Below are 6,504 nucleotides of genomic sequence, written 5' to 3'. Positions count from 1 at the left end.
GCATCCGTTCATGTTCATCTCCAAACATCTGCTCTGTTTAATCTTAAGAAAGGATTTTTTTTTTTGTGACAAAAATGTTCTAACTGTGTGGGCATACTGTAAATGTAGCATCTGGTTAAAAATACTGCAGATTTGGCAGGCCATGCAAATACACGTAAGAATCAAGACAACTGAGATCCATGAATTTTGTTTACAAAAACAGTCTAGATATGAATAAACAGACAGTGACCTGGTCGTTGTACCGGCTGGAGGAAAACATAACGGAATATGACGTAAAGTCATAGGCAGAGCAGTGACATCGTTACCATGATGTACACGGCCCCACTGTCAACCCTTCACCTCATTTACATGAGGGAAGGCGAGAGAGCGAGCGATGGCTGTCTGCTTATACAGCACGGACATGTGTACATATAAAGTATGCCATAAAATCTGTCCCCTGTATGCAAAGTGTAATATTATAGCAAGAGCTGCAGCGCTTCTGATGAAAAAGGCTTCAGGTTATGGTCTTCAGACAGCATAATAATATCCCACTATGAAAGCTAAATATAGAAATCCAGATGAAGATCATTGTGGACCACAATAGAGTGTCACGGTCGTTAGTGTAGTGTGAGACCACCACAGCTGGCACCATCTATAGGCTGATGCCTGTTCGCCGTCTGAGTCATGGGAACAAAGAGCAACAATGGCGTGGATTGTTAAAGAGGCACAGATGCAGCGCTGTAAGTGTTAGAGCTATAGTGTCCATACTGTCCCTCAACAGAGATGAGCAGGATGAGCTTCATGACATCACATTATATATCTATATATATATAAGATAAGAGAGAAAGAGTGACCTCTTTGCTTTTATCAGTGCCTGATGACATTTTGAGATGAAGTCATGATTGAAGGGCACCTTTATATAAAATGTATTATTATTGTAGGTTTTCCAATAAAACCCATTTGTGTCCAGAGTTTATGGCTGACAGTAGTTCATGCTTTTAGATTGATTCGACAAAAATCGCAAAAGGAAAAGCGTACATATATCTACTGATAGACTTATCGTGGAGTTAAATCGCGGAAAAACATGACATTAAATCAAAACTAATATTAATATTAAAATATACTAATATACCAATATTAATATTAATCCAACTCATAATCAATAATGAACTGAAACTACTATGGAAAGCATAAATTATTAATATTACACCTACAATTATTACTATTATTATCATTCAAATTTGGTTTTGTGACACGAGCAGATGGTATCATGGCTTCACTTATTCAGATTTTTATTTTCACATAATTATACAGCTTTATTTTCAAACGATGCATTAAAGCATTTGTGTTAAAACACCCATTGAGCTTGTTTTTGCTAATTCTGATGCATTTCTTTCAATAGAATTAACAAAAAAAAATAATAATAATGAAATAATATTCGAGCATCGCTATCAACTGAAACGACTGACGAGATCACATGACTACCAGGATGTGACCCGACCAGAATCACGTCATGTATAGCTCACGACATTAACCCTAGAGATGTGGGTTTTCCGTTAAAGATGAGTCATCCGTGTTTATGAGGACACTCTGCACAGAGTCTTCCTCCAGAGAACATCACTGTGCTGTTCATGTGGTCCATTAGAAACACTGACTTATTGATGAGGCTGCAGTCACAAGATCATCAGAGGCTTCTATTACTTGGGCAGACAATCTGTTTCCTCTGCCATTTCCTCACGCGGCTGACGCAAAGACTGTAAAACTTTGATAGAGCTCCGGCTAAGCCAAGCTAAAAAAAAAAAAAAGAAAACCACTGGGAAGTGACTGATGATAAAGGTTATGGTGATGCTGTGCAGACTCCTGACTCCCTGGCAGAGCAGACAAGCTTAATCTCCTCATACATCATCTCATTAGAGAGGGAAATGTCCCCAGGCTTTCAATAACAAATTAGATTACAGATTGATATGTGATGGATAATTATATTTAGCCGAGCTTCAACGGTATGAGTTACACAAGAGATAAGACAGGTGGAGACCAGCAGAGTTAACTGCTCTTAAAGAACCATCTCACCGGAAGAAAAGAAAAGAAAATGTAAAAATGACTTAATCTCAACGAAATGAGATTGAAATTACAGTGTCAGTGCCATGTGATGCTGAGCAGTGGGAGAACCCTTGATGCAAACAGCTGGAAGATATAAAAGATGCCAGAACGTGAATGTAAAATAATATAAAATGTTTAGATTTACTAGATTTTTAGATTGTACAGATTATACAGACAGGACACGCCAGCATCATTTGACTATGTTGTTCATAAAGTACAGGTTAAATAAGGGAAATATGGATAAATAAGGGAAATGAGCATCAACCAGAAGGGCAAAGATATGAATGGCCTCCGACAAACAAACAAGATGAAGGAAGCTTTTACCGTTATCTGAAAAAAACATCAGAGCTGATTTATATCAGCAGTGACCAAGACATTAGACCATAAAAGCCTTGAGAGGTACTCGAGGCTCAATAATTTATTGAAATGTCACAGAACAGACCCAGACTAGTCTCTTACTGTTGGCACCTTTGTCACAGCTGAATGTCATATGGAAAAAAATTAACATCAATTTACACAATGTCAATGTGGTCTTACCTTAGTGCGGGTTCCTGTGTCTGTGTCCAGAAAACGTTCACCGTAAGAGTAATTTTTCCCCAAGTTGAGTGAAACAGCCGCTGATAATCCAGATATTTCGCTTTAAACGTTCCCGTGTTGATGAAAAACACAGCACACGTAGCGTCCATGATAATGAAGATCTGCTTCTGGGCCTTTCTGAAAAATCACAGGTGTAAATAATCACATTAACGATCAGATCAGCTTTGATGTAATCAGTAACACCTGTGCTAATCAGGCCTCACACTCCTTTAGCGTCCTAAACTGTAGCTGCTGAAGTATGCACCTGATTACTCCTCCTACCTCGTGAATGAAAGGTTGATTCTACCTGAAAGTGACTTAATTTCAAATCACGAAGGTTATATTTCACGCACTGTGACCCACTCAGTCTGTTTTTGATCGAATGTAATCATTCTGTCTTTGACAAGTGAAAAACTGATTACAGCATATAATCTTGAGACGGGAACATTTCTGCCTTGATTTAATTCACATGAGGAGTAATATTTCACAGATGTAGTAATTTGTGCCTGTAAAAGGCCAAGACAACCTATATTTGCAGCTTTTTACTACAAGTGATTTCAAGGCAGCACTGAGTAGGAAGCAGCAATCGCTGAAAAACTGCATTTTACTAAAAAAAAACTGGATCTGGAAATACAGGCCATGGAATGATGCGGTCATAAAGACTAATGCAAAGTGTGTGCAAGTTGTAACTGATTCAGCTGAAAGCAGTATATGTAGTGTACTGTATTATAGCCACCTGCAAGACCTCTGCTCTGCACCCATCATTTACTGTAACGCTACACACACACAGAGTTGCTGTTCTCCATCAAAAGTAGAAGAAAAACTCAACTTACGTGTGTGTGTGTGTGTGTCTGAGATGAACAATAATAATCATCCATAATAACAATAAACGTCTCCAAAGAGCCCCGTCTCTAAACTGGGTCTTGTGTGGACAAAAGAACAACATGGATTTGGTTTTGTCCTGAGCCACAGCAGAATTAAAATGACCGATTAAACATGTTATATTGATATTTCAATGGCATCACCTGCACATAATTCAAAATGAAAGTATATAGCTGCTGTCAGGGTTCGCAGGAAGGTTTTTTAGAGATGAAACTGTTTGTAGGAGTTTGCGTTCACACCTGTAGAACCAATCTGTTGTGATTATGTTCAGTGAAACTATATCACCTCGCTAGGCAGAGTGGTTTGTTACAATGTAAGCTGTGTAATAACGGTCTGTGTGTGTTCTCATGGAGTAAAGTTATGTTAAAAGTGTGGAAGTCAGACAGTGTGACAACTATGTTGTGCCAATACTGGAAACAAGCAATTTTCACAATCGTGTTTACCTCTAAACCAGCTTGTTGTGCAAAAGCACCGCACTGTTGACTGTTGTTAACATGCTGAAGCACGCCTTTGGTTTTGCACAGAATTCCTGCTCAGATTTCCAGGACTCACTGGAAGAAGATAACTTGTATTTCAATGGGACCTTCCTGGCAAAATAAGGGATAAATAAAATAAAATACATTTCATGCTCAAATTCCCCACTAAACAGTAAAACACTGGTTTTCTGCCAAGAAAGTTCAGCAAGAAGGTCAGAAAACCAAACTAACGCCAGCAGCTGTTTAGGTTATCTGTAGCACCAAAACTAGAAAAAGGAAGAAACCGTCTCGACTTCATCCATTTCTAAAACCACAAGACAATGTGTAGAGCTGTTGACGCAGAGATGCAATATTACTCATCGACTTGACTTACTGCAGAACCACAACAGAGAGGATGAGTGGGTTTCGCAAGAAAAATAATTTGATTATTCAATGTTCGACTTACATGCAACTAAAACCATCACGATGTAGTGAGGACATTTCTTAATTTCATGCCGCTGTTAACACAAGAGCGTTAATCTGAAACGTCTAAAGGCAGCAACCAACGTATCCCCCAATCACACAGTGAGTAACTCGACTCAAAAGCCCCAAAGGTTCAAGAAACTCACATGACTGAAAAAAGCAACTAGTGTGCAGAAACTTGTGGGCAAAGTTTTCACCAAATCCCCCCTGAATAAATTAAATGGGCATTGGGGATTAGTGCACTGTGGCAAAGCTCCTGTTGACCTAGAAGTATGTGTGCTTATTGCAACTGAATTAGAGAGCATTTGTGCATTTCATTTTTTTGTGTGTACATATTTTAAAGTGTGCATCTGTGCAAAAGGAGTGAGAGAGAAAGAGAGAGACGCACACACATGCCACTAAATCTGGACTTCTGCAAATGGATCTGGAAATGGTTTTGCGAGGTTCAGAGAGTTGGCAGAAGTTTTTTTTATTTTCATGCCTAGAATACATACACCTCATCTCGTCTCTCATAAGCACATGTGAAAGTTCATGCGAGTCTCATGCACACAGACACAGTGGTGTGCACGGGGGTGGACAATCGCCTCCCAGACAAATGGACAAAAACACATGCACACTAGTTACCTCTAGAGTGGTAAAAACACGAGGAAGTGCTCTACTGGCTGTCATTCGCATGACCTCTAAAGAAAAATATCAATAAAGCTGTTTCTAAAGCAGTGCCTTTCTCGTGGAGAAAAGCGATGCAGTGCCCCATGAGTAACTTATTTTCTTATGGATGCCCTTAAAATAAAAAATGGTGTTGTTATGAAGTTCCCTACTGCCCATACATTACAGTGTCACAAAGGTTGCCCTAAGAGGAAATAATGCCCGTCTCTGTGATAGAAATTAATGAAACAATAATGTATTCTTATGTACTATTCTTATGTTGTCCTGATTGTTGTGTGTTTGCAGATGCAAATTAGCTATTAGCTAACTCTGAAACAATTTGTCTGTTGTCCCTTAAATAAACAATAAACTTAATAAGCTTGCACTACATATTTAGATTTGAATATCTTCAGTCGTAAAAAGTATTCAGTGAACCATCTTTCCGATAGACAATCTATGACAGTCAATCTGGTGTTTTGTCCTGGTGCCACACAGCTAATAGAGGAGTTAGCTGTGTTAGCAACAACCTGTTAATAGCTTCTGTTTATATTTTTATTTTTGTTTTTTTAATCCCTCTGATACTTTCAAAAACAGTAAAAGTATTTAGTACTTTTCCATCATTGTTCCAGCAGAGGCCAACTAAAGAAGAGGAACTTCATCTAAGGTAACAGGTAGCTATTTTGGCTAAATGTCATTTTAGCTAGCAAAGGTCAGCTAGAAAATTAAAATAACACAAGCAAAAACTGGTACAACAGTTGGACATGGTAACCCTTTTTTTCTTTTTTCTTTTTCTTTTTTTACTAATTCTGACTTTGTCCCCCATTCCTCTGTTATTATGTACACTGCTATGTTTCAAACATGTATAGCATTTTATTTAATGGTAATAGATCACTCAGTATTACTAAATGTTTACATTTTTAAAATAGATGGTGGTGTAAGAGATGATGCCAGAACAAAGGTGTGTGATCTGAGCGGTAAGGAGGATTGAAAATGAACAGAACCAAAGACAGATTATAAGGCCATGAGATCAGATGGCAAACACACAATGTCATACACAATGCCCTTTATGTTGATTGTTACAGGTAAAATAGCCTTCGCCTGTGAAGATCAGAAGAGAGCAGGGTTTCAGAGGAGTGTATTTCAGATCGTGGATGGAGTCTTTAAAGCTCTGCTTTTGATTTTTCAATGGTCTTTTAACTGGAGCAGCCCAGACTTTCAGGTGTTTTCTATGAAACTGGATTATTGTGCAAGTTGGAGACGTCAGCAGACCATTAGGTTGATATTGTGCAAGTGTCTGTCTATAAGTGTGTGGCAGTATTGTGTGCATTTAAACCCTGACAAGTGACATGACGCAGGCCTCCTGGCATTATGATGACAGAAAGCT

Source organism: Microchirus variegatus (assembly GCF_963457635.1).
Source record: "Microchirus variegatus genome assembly, chromosome: 2".
NCBI classification, from domain to species: domain Eukaryota; kingdom Metazoa; phylum Chordata; class Actinopteri; order Pleuronectiformes; family Soleidae; genus Microchirus; species Microchirus variegatus.
The sequence above is the reverse complement of the archived record's forward strand: the minus strand, read 5'-3'. Positions refer to the sequence as shown.